We start from the raw sequence: 17,956 nt of genomic DNA, 5'->3' as shown, positions 1-17,956 counted from the left end.
CCTCAGGTTCGCATCACACAGCCATGCCCAGAACATATGTATCACATCGAAATTAGGTGCATGACATCGTGGACACAGTGGGCACGGGGTAGGACAGCGGGGTGAGACATGCCCTGTGCTGGATGTTGAATTGAATGTACTAGAGTTTAGCATCACAAGATACTGTACATTGGTAGTGCTTAGTGTATCCTTACTTCAAGGCCATGTGTGCTTGTACTATATTGGTAGCTCATAGCCAGCAAATGGGTTACAGTTGTCAAGTGTGCAAAGCCATTAACAAAGGTCACCAGTCTCTGACCTCCGCCCATGACATTCAGGCCTTGGGTTAGGGGGTGAAGCTCCGCTTCAGTGTCTGTGACTCTCGACAGGTATGCCATCTCAGCTATCATTGAGTCAAATGCCAAGAAACCCCCCCACCAGAATGTCAGGATCTTCCTGCAATGGGCCAAAGGTGATGTGCTTCTGGAGCCTGAATAGGTCCCCCACTGAGGTTTTGTTGTCAGTCCTTCCCTAACAGTGCTTGTATGGAACAGTAGTAGAAAGTGCAGACTAAAAAACAGATAGTACAAGATCATGTCCGTCAATACCCTCAGGCCCTTATAGTTAAAATAATCCACTTTCACCAGTCTGTTAGCACCACAGTGGAGCTGTCCTCCAAGGAGCAACATTGATTTGCCATCTCCTGTGTCCTGCTTGTTGGGAACATGCCCACTTCATACAACTGACTGCAAACCAAACATCACACTGCCATTGCAGCGGTGCTACCATGTAAAATTTCATAGAAACCGCAAACCCTGGACACCCTTTAACAGTGGCAGCGCCAGCCTTTGAAGAGCCACACTTATCCTGCCCCTATTGCAGATCAACCCTCAAAGCATGGTGTCCAACTCCCTGGAGGTGGCATGAGACACAGCCACCGCTAGGTGATGTGAAAAACACAAGATGCAGGGAAGCATTACTATCTTGGAAAGTGATATACATACTTCGGCTGTAACTGGGAGAGTGCTTAAAAAAGCCATCTGTGGACGAAAGGAGGATATGGCCCTGGTCAAATTTCCACAATGAAATTGTTTGCATAATGACAGTTAAAGATCCCTAAGTACCTAAACACCGGAAGCTCCCACATCACCCTCTGCTCAGCCGCAATTAGCTCTTGGGGAGGATACTCCACACAGAAGGGGAAAAACACAACACTTATCCCAGTAAACACCCAGTCTCAACTCACACTGGATATCTGATAGTCTCAGAGATATGTCTGGAATTTCCCTGCAGATATACTGAATATAGAGCAGCATTTCATCTACATCAATGGATGCTACATGTACCTCATCGCCTAGTGGAACTCCCCATGCTTACCACCCCTAACAAAGTTGCTACGCTAGTGGTTTCATTGCCAGGGCAAAGAACAGTGGGAAAGGGCATAGCCCTGATAATATAAAGAGGGTGCCTTGTATTTTCAAAATCTGACTTGGACAGTTGTCTCGGTAGGAAAAAGACAAATATCTTGTTTTAGCCGACATGCAATGGGCAGTTTTGACAGTGTGGTAAACAGATATTCGTAATCAACGGTATGGAATGCCTTCACTAAGTCTAGCACTAAGCAGGCTATGTAGGGCCACCTTCCCTGGACCAGCTGCAGCACCCTACGTTACCTCTGAATTTTAAGCATTGTAAATCAATCAGGGATATAAACCTTTTTGGCAGTATGCACTAGATGCTACATGTGTACCAGCAGGCGAGGTACAACTACCGGAACTAAGGTATCAAAATCCATTGCCAGCATGGACAATGCATTATAGAACATCAGTTTGGTAGGGTCAGTGTTGGGTGTTACCAATGATCTCAACAAGTATTTTCACATGGATTGCGGTTGTCTCCCATCACTCAAGGTGGCAGGAGAGAGCTAAAGTCACCTGGGGGTAAGTAAAAGTACATAGGCCTTGTAGGGCCTGGATGGAAGGTCGTCCAACCCCGGAGTTGTCAACATGGCAGTGCGCATAATCACTCTGTGTATCTTCTGTACCATCTAATGGGTTGTTGATCACCGCACGTGATGTAGGATCAAATAAAGGCAGATTAAATCCAATTAGGAAATATCTACCTTGCACACAGACTATGGGGGGAATGTATTGGCCACAACAATACACCGTGAAGGATTCATGAATGGCTGCCTGAATAGTGCGCATACAGTGCAGGGGATCCCCAATTATCTTCATGTGCTGGGTTGTAGTTATGTCATGGAGGAAGGAGGCCAGGAGTTGCCCTGACTGACTCCCTCGAGTGCATCTCAGTTTTTTATGTTTCAAACACAGTTGCTCAATGAGATGGGTGTGGTGTGCTTGAGCATCTGTCAGCGTGGGTAACATCCCAGGCTGCAATTGGACTGCAGACTCTTGCCGGCCTAGTGGTGCCTCTGTTTCCATCAAAGTGCTGTGGATATTAGCCCTAGCCCCCACCAAAGCCGCAAACACATGCCACTTAGTACTGCTTTCAGTGCTTTCCACTCCAACAAACTACAAGTGCCTGTGTCCCAGTTGTCAGTGAAATAGTTAGAGATGGATTCCCTCAGTTATTCACAAAATGCATGGGGCAACATCAACATAGCATGTGTGGAATGGGGGTCTTTGCACACTACACCCAATGCTTATGTGTTTAGAGTTATGTCCTGAGAATGGTCTTCACAGGTAGTCAGCATCTGTCACCTCAGTCTGTAGTGTGTGGTGATAACAAATATTCTGTTTCAGAATGTGCAGATTAAACTGCAGAGTAGTAAAAGTACTTCTAGGTCTCAGGATGTAGGATCCACCAACAGTCTCAGAGGGATCAGTGTGCAATCCCTTGTGTGAGGCACGCTGCCAGCACTGTAGATGATGGCAAGGGGATGGAGCACAGTTAATCTATGGCTCTTGGACACAATGGAAATTGCCATCCTCAAGCCAGGGATATGGGTACACCGCGTGTGGGTGTGGGATCGGCGCAGAATGAAGTATGGCACACAAACACTGCCCAATAATATTTGCAAACATCAAGGAGGCCCTCTACAAAGACATATTGCCCTCAGGCTCCATGGCAGTGTCCAATGGACTAAACAGGACCCTTTACAGAGCTCTCCCTGTCAAACAAGAGTAGAGGATGCAAAAAAAATTGCTCTGCAAGAACTTATGGAACTGAGTCCCAAGCTCCCTTGTTACATGGGTCTCTTGTAACAGTGCAATGTTTTTTCCAGCCCTTTCTGATATATCATCACAATGCGTGTCTCTTCCTTGTCATCCCCATAGATCTGGCATTCAAAGTCATAACGCCATGAGTACCCTTGCATGTGAAGTGTACTGGGAAGTGTGTGAAGCAGTTTCTGGAGTATCCAGCACCCAGGTGGGCTACTAACACACATGCCAGAGTTTTTACTTGGAGGGGCTATGGGCCCTAATCGATGGCCTGCCCCTTAATGGATCTGCATCAGGAAAGAAAAAATACACCCTCAATATCACCACCCCAAGTCAGTATCCAAGGGGAAGAAGGAGCAACCAGTGACAACATCAACCTACAAAGTGAAACCTAGCAGCCATGCCCACACACAACTCAGCCAAGGCATGCAGAGTAGGGGAACATGTCCTGTGATGCCAATAGGCTTCACATTTGCTGGTAGACTCCAAGGGTCCATTTCTAAAATCTGTAATGAGCAATCAGTGTAAGACAGCAAGCAGCAGCAAACCACCTCCCTAACTTTCATCTGGCAACTGTTTTTGCATACTTGCATCTACTTATCCTCTCCATGTGCACCTTTCCACATTACCTCTTAGCCAGAATATTCTCTACTTGTACTGTTCTGACCCCTCTTATATCTACCTCAAGGTACATGCTTATCTCTCAATCTATCCTTTATCCACAAGCTCCCTACAATCACCCTCTGTTACTGCCATTCTTAAAACCATTTCTTGCCTCTAAGTTCTACACTTTAACCCTTACTATTCTACCCAGATCCTCACCTTATCATTCTTGTGCTGCACCTCTTGCACCTCTTGCATCCACACCTACATTCCCTGCACCACTATCCACCTCTATTTACACAGCAGCTCTCCCATTCATGCTATTCAAACAATGTACTGTACTCATCACTTCCTCAGCAGATGATAACCATACATTTTCAAATGTACCTCTTGCACCATTATATCCACCTCTTACATTCACTCTCAACACCTCACCACATCTCTCACCCTGACACACACATTGCTCAATGATCTGGCCTTATTCATCAGCCTCTCACTCTACTCCGCTTAATCATCATGAGACAAACTAGAGTATCCACATATTCAAACACACCACCCATATATTGGCCAAAACCTCACATCTCTACATCCTGCATCCTAACTTACACACCAGGTGAATCCCCTTGACATCCACATATCCACTTTGTTTCCCAAAAAACCTTATACCTTGTCTCACTATTTCTCTTTTATATCCATATCTTAGTTCCATGCTCAATACCTCTATTAACTTCTGCATATTAACAACTACCTTTCTCAATAAATCTAGCTTTATCACAGCCACCTTTTATCATAGGACCACATACTTCAGCTATCATCTCCTGCCAGCCTCTAACCTTGTCTAGCTGGTTAAACCTCTTTTACATCTACCTATTCCTTGCATACCACGCCCAGGCACCCAGGCTTTAACAAAGTCTTGGTGAAGTGCAAAAAAAAACTCAGTTGCACTACGCAAAGCTCAGGGAGAAGCAGAGTGAATTAGAGAAATGCAGTTCTCTGTGATTTTCAGTGCCAGGTTCTTATCCGCACTGTGCAATCATTGCGAATTGCCCCATGTGCAGCGCAAGTGGGCACTGCTTCCTTTCTGCCACTCGAGTAGATTTTGTACTCGAGCGGCAGCTTTCTCAATGCGAACGGAAGGTTTCTCAATGCAAGAGGTTGCAAGCATATGCTACCACTCATAATGAGAAATCTGACCGCCTGTGTTGAGTAATCTCGCAGGGAGGTTGATGATTTTCCACGCTGGTGCTCGCCCACTTGATGTTGATGATCGCGAACAAGGAAAAATGTTGCCGGGAGGTAGATTTTCCACGCTTATACTCTCCAACTTGATTGGAGTTTTACAGAACTCTTCGTGCTCCATGTAATGCGAAGTGCAAAAAACTCCGCAAACTCCGCAAGTGGAGTTCACTGCCCAGACTTAGCTTTAACCAGTTTGTCAAGGTCCTACACTCTGATATCCAGACCCCTGCATTTCCAACAATTCACACTGTAATAATGAGGATAGTCTATGCATCCTATCTAAGAACATTCTTTGACCATAACTCCTTCCTTCTACTCTTATCTAAATTGTTACTTGTTCTGGCCCTATTACGTCTGAGTCTCCCCTCCATGTACAAAATGTCAACACAACTCATTCTCACCTCTCCCCTTGTTTAACTAGCTCAGCCCCTCCAACATTAACCTCTCAAACAACATGTGCAGCTATGCTTCAAATTTCAACACACACCTCCTCCTTCGTCTGTCAATATAGTGCATGGCTGAAACAGAGGCTCCTGTATCATTTGCACAGCAGACGGACCTACAACACTTCTGGGGACTCACAGTCCACTCTGCTGACCACATGTAGCAAGGGGCAACCCACTACCCTTCATAACCCTCCGAGTTCATCTCTGTGTAATCTGGGCTAGCATCAAGCATTTCTCAAAACTCCTTCATTATTTTCAATACACAAATGACTACATACACACCTATCATATGCTCAACTCCAAATGATGTTTGGGTAAAATAGTATAGTCATAAATTGTACAAACAAAAGATTTGTCAGTCAAAAAGTGGGAACAAAACACAAAGCGCATCCCTTCTTCACTCTTCTTCCTCTGCCCTCATCCCTGGTGAGCTGTGCCCATTGGGCTACAATGGCATAATGGCTGTCAGACGTACATTTTATGGGCGTCACATAGGATTCCCTGATTGATATTCATTCAGGCAGGTGCCGGTCACATCCATATCATCCTCAAGTGATGTGGCTACTTGCTGTCATGATGCCAATGCATTTTTTGCGCCAAGTTAGGGGTGACAAGAAGGCAAGCCTGGCAGGAAAAAAAAAACATTCTCTTTCAAGTTTGTAAACTGAAAGGCTGTTTGTGTCAAACATATCAAACACAAGGAGATGATTGACAGAGGGCTGAAACTTTTCAGACACTCACCCCCAGTCACAGATCTGGGTTGAATCCCTCATTGTTCTTTAACTCACTTCACCAGCCCAGTTCTATATGCAAATCAGTCTTGAACCTGTGCCCCATGGTAACAGTCCATTAAATAAAAGGGGGGTTTTATCCAATGAGGTCACTAGGGACCTGGTGCTAAATGATACAGAATAAGGGGTCCCAGTGGCAGTATCAAACGTACACAAACAAACTACTTCATATCATGCAAAAATTCAATCACAAACTAATGATTCCACACACTGTTATTTATTCACAATGTGCTTGTTCATAGTTCTTAATGGCAAATTCGTAACAAAATTATTGTAGTGCCCCAGGAGAGGGAGGGTAAGGGACAGTGATAGTGTAGGGAAGGAGTGTGCAAGGTAGGTTATTCGTGACAGAAATATCAATTTGCAATTATTATACAATCAATATAGCTGGCTTCAGAGCCCTGAGCCAGTACAATGGATGAGCTATTACTGCTCATTATTTAAAAAGAAACCATAATAGCGATGCTACTAATCAATAAGTAAAAATGGAGGTTGCATCGACTGGTAGGTGGTAGTGACTGTCGACGTTTCGACCCCAATTATACTCGTAGGTGTACGTCACACCTTAAGGAGGGGTCTTCATCAGGACAAAAAGAAGCCTGGGAAGCACTGGTTTCTCGTGGAAAGTTGGGATGGTCAGCTCACAACTTGGAGAGGAGAAACAGGGAGCGTCAATGGATTCAGTAGTATTTAGCAGGATCAATATTTATCCAGTGTGTTCTCATTAAGTAGAACCACTTCCAAAGTGATGTTGAATTAATCAACAAACTTCACAATAATCTAGTAGGCACAGAAATGTCTCAGCTAAGTTGAATGATACACCAAAATGTGAATAACTCTGATTTCATATTCAAAACTTCTGAATTTCTTATAGTGCAAACTGCCACCTTCTTCCGAAACTCGCGGAAGTTGCATTACAAACAAACCGCACTTGCTTCTGTAGTGTAGTTCAAGTGGCGCATAAAGCAAAAACCTTTCGTCCATGAACCCTGTAACAGTCCAGCCCGAACTGCAAAGCTGTGTCTTCCCTGGACCGGAAACAAGCATCCTGGGACTGGTTTCGGGAAAACACCCCTCATCAGCCAGGCTAGCTTGAACCGAGTGGCAAAGTGAGCAAGGGACCCACGTCTGGGCAAACCCTGCCAACTTAGGGCAAACAAAGCAAACACAAGAAGATGAAGGACGGAGCACTGAAACTTTTCAGACACTTACTCCCAGTCACAGATCTGGGTTGAGATGATCAATGTTTGTACAGTAGTGTATGCGGAACGCCGCAGATACATCCCCATGTGAGGCACTCCAATATGGATCACAAAAAGTGGTTCAATTTTCATTTGCAGATGTGTATTTATTTCATTTTCGTAGTTTTTTTCTCACATTATTCTTTTTTGAATAGTTCAATCTGATATTGACAGCATATCAGAAGACAACGTGTGCTGGTAAGCGTTAACATATGAACTTTAGACTCCAATGCATTTCGGGCATGGGTGCCCTTGGTCACGGAGAGCTGAGGAGGAAGAAATCCAAAAAACGGGTGTAAGGGGACGGGTGGTAAATGAACGGGTCGGGGAATATATACCAGTGCTAATAGTGTGTGAGCTGTCGAACGTAATCTAGTGCTCGAAGCTATAGTGAGGTAAGGGGTATGTGAGGGAAGTATTACCGCCGGTGAAAAGGTCAATACACAAAGGATACAAACTCGGTGTTAAATAAAGTCTTACTTCAAAGTTACGCGTGGCGTGCAAAGACGCTGTCTGCCGGTCATCCGCTCGTTGTCTCAAGTGCTCGTGAAACAAGCTGCTAGATATTTACGTGAAAAGCGATGATGGACTCGCGCCCGGTGGATATGGGGGCCATCTTGGAGTGGTAAAAAAGTGAAAAATAAGGTAAACGAGTGCATGAGGTGCTGGATAAAAAGTACATGCAAGGTGAAAAGGTGAAAAGGAATATAGGAGACCAGTGAAGCAGCTAAACAGTACATCATAATTACATCACAGGTAACAGCTAAATTCAGTGCGATCATTAAGCCCGTGGGGCTTCAATGTTTGTAGTAAGTAAATCCATTCAAGTTCTCTCTTTAGTAACAGTTTACTGTTATCGATGCCTTCTTTTTTTGGGTACAATCTCCAAAACTATGAACTTCAATTGGGCGATGGTGTGGCGTGCATCGGCAAAATGCATGGCAATATTGGACTTTTCCGTTCTCAGTCTGATGTTCGATTTATGCTCGTTGAGACGAGTTTTAATTTTGCGTTCCGTTTTGCCAACGTATAGTTTGCCACACGGGCATTTCAGAGCGTAAATCAAGTTGGTAGAATCACAAGTAGCATCAACTTGGAGTTTGATGTTGTGCCCTTTCATGGGATGTTGTATCTTGTTGCCTTTAATGACATTGTTGCAGTGATTGCAGTTCAAGCACGGCTGAGTGCCACGATGGTGTTTGGGTAAGTCAGTAGGTCTAGCCCGAATTTCTTTAATGTTTCGGCTCCTAGTGTGCGCAAATATAGGTGGTTGATTAAAGATGCCCTAAAAATCAGGTTCATTCTGCAATATTGGCCAATGCTTCCATATGATCTTTTTGTACGCTGCGCTCGCTGTAGAAAATTTAGACACAAGCACCATGCGTTGCTCTGTGCTTTTTTGGATCTTAACCAGGCTATCCGGCCTGGATATGTTGGCTACACGGGATTGTGCATGTTGGAGGACGGTGTCGGGATAACCACGTTCCCGAAATCTATCTGACATTTCCCTGATGCGTTTGTCAACAAACGTGTCATCAGATACGATGCGCTTAACGCGCAACATTTGAGAGTAAGGAAGATGTTTTTTCAGAGAACCTTGGTGGAAGCTGGCAAAGTGGAGAGCATTGTTACGATCGGTGCTCTTTCTGTGAAGATCAGTGACTAATCCTTCAGGGGTGTTCTTGATGAAGACATCCAGAAAAGCGATGTTAGTTTCACTGATTTGCCAAGTAAGATTGGTGCGGGGATCTTTACTATTAACTTCCATAAGAAGATCATGAAGAGATTCTTTAGTGTCTGCCCATAAGAAAAATAAGTCATCAATGTACCGTAAGTACAGCTTGGTGTGATTTTGGAAACTTGAATTGGTGTACAAGTGTTTTGTTTCAAAGTTCTCCATGTATACATTAGCGTATGACGGGGCAGCACAGTTTCCCATCGCCATTCCGGAGAGTTGCAAAAACCACTGGTCATCAACTTTGAAGTAGCTGTGGTACAGAATGAATATCATTAATTCCATAAGGAACGTTTGCATGTGTGGATCAATGTCACTTTTAAGCAAGATCTGTTCAATTGCTTCAATTCCCCCGGCGTGGGGTATTGACGTGTATAATGAACTCACATCAGCTGTACAGAACACAAGGGGTTCGTGGCTGGTGGTTTGAATGCTGGATAATTTCAGAAGGAAGTCTGTGGTATCTTTGATATGACTCAATGATTGAATGACTAAGGGTTGCAAGTACTTATCTAAGAATTTTCCAGTCGTTTCATGAATCGATCGTTTGGTGGACACTATCGGTCTAAATGGAGGGTCCATGAGATTTTTGTGGATTTTGGGACGCATGTAGATCGTCGGGCTTTTGGGATGTTCCAGTATAAGATACTTTTTTGTGCGTTCTTCTATCACACCAGATTGGTGTGCTTTGTTGACAAGTTCTTTGAGTTGGTTTTGGTACTCATTAGTGGGGTTATAGTCCAGAGCCATATAGGTAGTGGTATCTTGGATATGTTCATGAAGTTTGCATGTGTACATTTCACTGTCGAGTATAACCAAGGCGCCGCCTTTGTCAGCTTTGGTGAGTTTTATGCTCGGATTGTTAGCAAGCGACTTAAGTGTGTCTCGATCTTTGTTGGTTAGATTTTGACTCTTTCTGGGTACCTTGAAGTTGTTTTTGCCAGATCTTTGCGAACAAGCGTTTCAAACAAATCAATGCACTTGTGGCTGGTTGGTGCTTGATAAGTACTCGGGGGTCGTAGACCTTTGAGTTCATCATCTTTAACTGTTGTTGATGGAGGTAATGTGTTATCAAAAAAATGTCTTAGTCTCAATTTACGGGTAAACTTAAAGGTGCTAACTTCAAGTTCCAAAAGATTTGTGGGTGTCGTGGGGATGAATGATGTTCCTTTTTCCAGGAGATTCATTTGATAACTGGAGATCTCTGTTTTGGAAATGTTGATTACGAGGCTGCTTTCTTTGGTTTCAGGTCTTTTTTGGCAACTGTACTCCTTGTGGCGGGTGGACTCTTGTCTCTTTCTTTTGACCTTGCTCCGCCTGAGTCTTCGGGTGGATCTGGGCTGATCTCTAAAAAAGGAGAAGAACTAGATGTGGTTTGTTCTTCACTGGTGCTGGGCGCGCTAGCCTGTTGTCTGTTTGGTGGATTTCTGGTATTTGGTGGTCTTCTTGGAGGACGATTGGTCGAGTCGTTGTCGGATGAGGAAGTATCCGTTTGAGGGTTAAATGGTCTGTTACGGCGTCTTTGGGCATAGATATCAGCCCATGAGTAGACCTCATCGAGCTTGTAGTCAAGCGTGTCACGACGGAACTTCCTGACTTTATGTTCATGAATTTCTTTCTGGTATTTATCAAGTATGACTTTGGTTTCATTGAGCATAGTTGTAAGTTCCTCCGGTGTCAGTAAATTCTTGATTTCATTATCGATTTCTTTCATTTCCACCTCCAATTCCTTAAGGATACCAGCTAGTTCTTCTACGATTAATAGTATCAGATCGAGACTACATTTATTCAATATTCCATTCCATTTCTCCAGGAAGGTTTTAGAATTTTTGCAGAGTGACGGCTTTAGTGCGATGCGTAGTCCGCGTGGGATCCTGAGTGCCCGGTGGTAACGCAACAATGTGCTCGCATGGAGCTTCAGGTTTATGTGTCGTTTGGATAAGTAAATTAGCTGCTTTACACATTGCTCCTTGTTCCTAGTGGTGGTAGAGGGACTAATATCTTCCTCGATCAGCGAGTAGATTCGTTCTTTCTCTGATTCATCATAAGCTAACGTATGTGCTCTGGCTTCTGTGCTCTTACTGATGTCATCAAATTGCATGGTTGGCGTGTGCTACCCCACCGTGGGCGGAAATACGAATTGACAAATAGTGGAGGTGGGAGGGTGCACAACGAAATTGAATTTAGTTCAAGAGAGAGCTTCAAAGTTCTGGGTGCACTCAGAGGGTGGTGTTATCCGTCTAAACACCTATGGATATCAGTACAGTAGTGTATGCGGAACGCCGCAGATACATCCCCATGTGAGGCACTCCAATATGGATCACAAAAAGTGGTTCAATTTTCATTTGCAGATGTGTATTTATTTCATTTTCGTAGTTTTTTTCTCACATTATTCTTTTTTGAATAGTTCAATCTGATATTGACAGCATATCAGAAGACAACGTGTGCTGGTAAGCGTTAACATATGAACTTTAGACTCCAATGCATTTCGGGCATGGGTGCCCTTGGTCACGGAGAGCTGAGGAGGAAGAAAACCAAAAAACGGGTGTAAGGGGACGGGTGGTAAATGAACGCGTCGGGGAATATATACCAGTGCTAATAGTGTGTGGGCTGTCGAACGTAATCTAGTGCTCGAAGCTATAGTGAGGTAAGGGGTAATGTGAGGGAAGTATTACCGCCGGTGAAAAGGTCAATACACAAAGGATACAAACTCGGTGTTAAATAAAGTCTTACTTCAAAGTTACGCTTGGCGTGCAAAGACGCTGTCCGCCGGTCATCCGCTCGTTGTCTCAAGTGCTCGTGAAACAAGCTGCTAGATATTTATGTGAAAAGCGATGATGGACTCGCGCCCAGTGGATATGGGGGCCATCTTGGAGTGGTAAAAAAGTGAAAAATAAGGTAAACGAGTGCATGAGGTGCTGGATAAAAAGTACATGCAAGGTGAAAAGGTGAAAAGGAATACAGGAGACCAGTGAAGCAGCTAAACAGTACATCATAATTACATCACAGGTAACAGCTAAATTCAGTGCGATCATTAAGCCCGTGGGGCTTCAATGTTTGTAGTAAGTAAATCCATTCAAGTTCATATGGAAGCATTGGCCAATATTGCAGAATGAACCTGATTTTCAGGGCATCTTTAATCAACCACCTATATTTGCGCACACTAGGAGCCGAAACATTAAAGAAATTCTGGCTCGACCTACTGACTTACCCAAACACCATCGTGGCACTCAGCCGTGCTTGAACTGCAATCACTGCAACAATGTCATTAAAGGCAACAAGATACAACATCCCATGAAAGGGCACAACATCAAACTCCAAGTTGATGCTACTTGTGATTCTACCAACTTGATTTACGCTCTGAAATGCCCGTGTGGCAAACTATACGTTGGCAAAACGGAACGCAAAATTAAAACTCGTCTCAACGAGCATAAATCGAACATCAGACAGAGAACGGAAAAGTCCAATATTGCCATGCATTTTGCCGATGCACGCCACACCATCGCCCAATTGAAGTTCATAGTTTTGGAGATTGTACCCAAGAAAGAAGGCATCGATAACAGTAAACTGTTACTAAATAGAGAACTTGAATGGATTTACTTACTACAAACATTGAAGCCCCACGGGCTTAATGATCGCACTGAATTTAGCTGTTACCTGTGATGTAATTATGATGTACTGTTTAGCTGCTTCACTGGTCTCCTATATTCCTTTTCACCTTTTCACCTTGCATGTACTTTTTATCCAGCACCTCATGCACTCGTTTACCTTATTTTTCACGTTTTTACCACTCCAAGATGGCCCCCATATCCTCCGGGCACGAGTCCATCATCGCTTTTCACGTAAATATCTAGCAGCTTGTTTCACGAGCACTTGAGACAACGAGCGGATGACCGGCAGACAGCGTCTTTGCACGCCACGCGTAACTTTGAAGTAAGACTTTATTTAAGACCGAGTTTGTATCCTTTGTGTATTGACCTTTTCACCGGCGGTAATACTTCCCTCACATACCCCTTACCTCACTATAGCTTCGAGCACTAGATTACGTTCGACAGCCCACACACTATTAGCACTGGTATATATTCCCTGACCCGTTCATTTACCACCCGTCCCCTTACACCCGTTTTTTGGTTTTCTTCCTCCTCAGCTCTCCGTGACCAAGGGCACCCATGCCCGAAATGCATTGGAGTCTAAAGTTCATATGTTAACGCTTACCAGCACACGTTGTCTTCTGATATGCTGTCAATATCAGATTGAACTATTCAAAAAAGAATAATGTGAGAAAAAAACTACGAAAATGAAATAAATACACATCTGCAAATGAAAATTGAACCACTTTTTGTGATCCATATTGGAGTGCCTCACATGGGGATGTATCTGCGGCGTTCCGCATACACTACTGTACTGATATCCATAGGTGTTTAGACGGATAACACCACCCTCCGAGTGCACCCAGAACTTTGAAGCTCTCTCTTGAACTAAATTCAATTTCATTGTGCACCCTCCCACCTCCACTATTTGTCAATTCGTATTTCTGCCCACGGTGGGGTAGCACACGCCAACCATGCAATTTGATGACATCAGTAAGAGCACAGAAGCCAGAGCACATACGTTAGCTTATGATGAATCAGAGAAAGAACGAATCTACTCGCTGATCGAGGAAGATATTAGTCCCTCTACCACCACTAGGAACAAGGAGCAATGTGTAAAGCAGCTAATTTACTTATCCAAACGACACATAAACCAGAAGCTCCATGCGAGCACATTGTTGCGTTACCACCGGGCACTCAGGATCCCACGCGGACTACGCATCGCACTAAAGCCGTCACTCTGCAAAAATTCTAAAACCTTCCTGGAGAAATGGAATGGAATATTGAATAAATGTAGTCTCGATCTGATACTATTAATCGTAGAAGAACTAGCTGGTATCCTTAAGGAATTGGAGGTGGAAATGAAAGAAATCGATAATGAAATCAAGAATTTACTGACACCGGAGGAACTTACAACTATGCTCAATGAAACCAAAGTCATACTTGATAAATACCAGAAAGAAATTCATGAACGTAAAGTCAGGAAGTTCCGTCGTGACACGCTTGACTACAAGCTCGATGAGGTCTACTCATGGGCTGACATCTATGCCCAAAGACGCCGTAACAGACCATTTAACCCTCAAACGGATACTTCCTCATCCGACAACGACTCGACCAATCATCCTCCAAGAAGACCACCAAATACCAGAAATCCACCAAACAGACAACAGGCTAGCGCGCCCAGCACCAGTGAAGAACAAACCACATCTAGTTCTTCTCCTTTTTCAGAGATCAGCCCAGATCCACCCGAAGACTCAGGCGGAGCAAGGTCAAAAGAAAGAGACAAGAGTCCACCCGCCACAAGGAGTACAGTTGCCAAAAAAGACCTGAAACCAAAGAAAGCAGCCTCGTAATCAACATTTCCAAAACAAAGATCTCCAGTTATCAAATGAATCTCCTGGAAAAAGGAACATCATTCATCCCCACGACACCCACAAATCTTTTGGAACTTGAAGTTAGCACCTTTAAGTTTACCCGTAAATTGAGACTAAGACATTTTTTTGATAACACATTACCTCCATCAACAACAGTTAAAGATGATGAACTCAAAGGTCTACGACCCCCGAGTACTTATCAAGCACCAACCAGCCACAAGTGCATTGATTTGTTTGAAACGCTTGTTCGCAAAGATCTGGCAAAAATCAACTTCAAGGTACCCAGAAAGAGTCAAAATCTAACCAACAAAGATCGAGACACACTTAAGTCGCTTGCTAACAATCCGAGCATAAAACTCACCAAAGCTGACAAAGGCGGCGCCTTGGTTATACTCGACAGTGAAATGTACACATGCAAACTTCATGAACATATCCAAGATACCACTACCTATATGGCTCTGGACTATAACCCCACTAATGAGTACCAAAACCAACTCAAAGAACTTGTCAACAAAGCACACCAATCTGGTGTGATAGAAGAACGCACAAAAAAGTATCTTATACTGGAACATCCCAAAAGCCCGACGATCTACATGTGTCCCAAAATCCACAAAAATCTCATGGACCCTCCATTTAGACCGATAGTGTCCACCAAACGATCGATTCATGAAACGACTGGAAAATTCTTAGATAAGCACTTGCAACCCTTAGTCATTCAATCATTGAGTCATATCAAAGATACCACAGACTTCCTTCTGAAATTATCCAGCATTCAAACCACCAGCCACGAACCCCTTGTGTTCTGTACAGCTGATGTGAGTTCATTATACACGTCAATACCCCACGCCGGGGGAATTGAAGCAATTGAACAGATCTTGCTTAAAAGTGACATTGATCCACACATGCAAACGTTCCTTATGGAATTAATGATATTCATTCTGTACCACAGCTACTTCAAAGTTGATGACCAGTGGTTTTTGCAACTCTCCGGAATGGCGATGGGAAACTGTGCTGCACCGTCATACGCTAATGTATACATGGAGAACTTTGAAACAAAACACTTGTACACCAATTCAAGTTTCCAAAATCACACCACGCTGTACTTACGGTACATTGATGACTTATTTTTCTTATGGGCAGACACTAAAATATCTCTTCATGATCTTCTTATGGAAGTTAATAGTAAAGATCCCCGCATCAATCTTACTTGGCAAATCAGTGAAACTAACATCGCTTTTCTGGATGTCCTCATCAAGAACACCCCTGAAGGATTAGTCACTGATCTTCACAGAAAGAGCACCGATCGTAACAATGCTCTCCACTTTGCCAGCTTCCACCAAGGTTCTCTGAAAAAACATCTTCCTTACTCTCAAATGTTGCGCGTTAAGCGCATCGTATCTGATGACACGGTTGTTGACAAACGCATCAGGGAAATGTCAGATAGATTTCGGGAACGTGGTTATCCCGACACCGTCCTCCAACATGCACAATCCCGTGTAGCCAACATATCCAGGCCGGATAGCCTGGTTAAGATCCAAAAAAGCACAGAGCAACGCATGGTGCTTGTGTCTAAATTTTCTACAGTGAGCGCAGCGTACAAAAAGATCATATGGAAGCATTGGCCAATATTGCAGAATGAACCTGATTTTCAGGGCATCTTTAATCAACCACCTATATTTGCGCACACTAGGAGCCGAAACATTAAAGAAATTCTGGCTAGACCTACTGACTTACCCAAACACCATCGTGGCACTCAGCCGTGCTTGAACTGCAATCACTGCAACAATGTCATTAAAGGCAACAAGATACAACATCCCATGAAAGGGCACAACATCAAACTCCAAGTTGATGCTACTTGTGATTCTACCAACTTGATTTACGCTCTGAAATGCCCGTGTGGCAAACTATACGTTGGCAAAACGGAACGCAAAATTAAAACTCGTCTCAACGAGCATAAATCGAACATCAGACTGAGAACGGAAAAGTCCAATATTGCCATGCATTTTGCCGATGCACGCCACACCATCGCCCAATTGAAGTTCATAGTTTTGGAGATTGTACCCAAGAAAGAAGGCATCGATAACAGTAAACTGTTACTAAAGAGAGAACTTGAATGGATTTACTTACTACAAACATTGAAGCCCCACGGGCTTAATGATCGCACTGAATTTAGCTGTTACCTGTGATGTAATTATGATGTACTGTTTAGCTGCTTCACTGGTCTCCTATATTCCTTTTCACCTTTTCACCTTGCATGTACTTTTTATCCAGCACCTCATGCACTCGTTTACCTTATTTTTCACTTTTTTACCACTCCAAGATGGCCCCCATATCCACCGGGCGCGAGTCCATCATCGCTTTTCACGTAAATATCTAGCAGCTTGTTTCATGAGCACTTGAGACAACGAGCGGATGACCGGCAGACAGCGTCTTTGCACGCCACGCGTAACTTTGAAGTAAGACTTTATTTAACACCAAGTTTGTATCCTTTGTGTATTGACCTTTTCACCGGCGGTAATACTTCCCTCACATACCCCTTACCTCACTATAGCTTCGAGCACTAGATTACGTTCGACAGCCCACACACTATTAGTACTGGTATATATTCCCCGACCTGTTCATTTACCACCCGTCCCCTTACACCTGTTTTTTGGTTTTCTTCCTCCTCAGCTTTCCGTGACCAAGGGCACCCATGCCCGAAATGCATTGGAGTCTAAAGTTCATATGTTAACGCTTACCAGCACACGTTGTCTTCTGATATGCTGTCAATATCAGATTGAACTATTCAAAAAAGAATAATGTGAGAAAAAAACTACGCAAATGAAATAAATACACATCTGCAAATGAAAATTGAACCACTTTTTGTGATCCATATTGGAGTGCCTCACATGGGGATGTATCTGCGGCGTTCCGCATACACTACTGTACTGATATCCATAGGTGTTTAGACGGATAACACCACCCTCCGAGTGCACCCAGAACTTTGAAGCTCTCTCTTGAACTAAATTCAATTTCGTTGTGCACCCTCCCACCTCCACACTGATGATCAATGTTTGACATTAATCAGCATTCTGTCTATCAATTGTTCTTTTTGCATTTGTCAGCCCGAGTGGGAGGGTATTCCCAGATGTGGGTCCCATGCTCTCCATGCCACTGGATTCAAGGCTAGCCTGGCTGATATGGGGTGATGCCCCAAAACTGGTACCATGAGGTTGTTTCTGGTTCAGGGAGGACCTGGCCTGGTATTTTGGGCTGGGTTGTTCCCATTTGGAA

The sequence above is a fragment of the Lissotriton vulgaris genome, chromosome 6, assembly GCF_964263255.1.
Source record: "Lissotriton vulgaris chromosome 6, aLisVul1.2, whole genome shotgun sequence".
NCBI classification, from domain to species: domain Eukaryota; kingdom Metazoa; phylum Chordata; class Amphibia; order Caudata; family Salamandridae; genus Lissotriton; species Lissotriton vulgaris.
The sequence above is the reverse complement of the archived record's forward strand: the minus strand, read 5'-3'. Positions refer to the sequence as shown.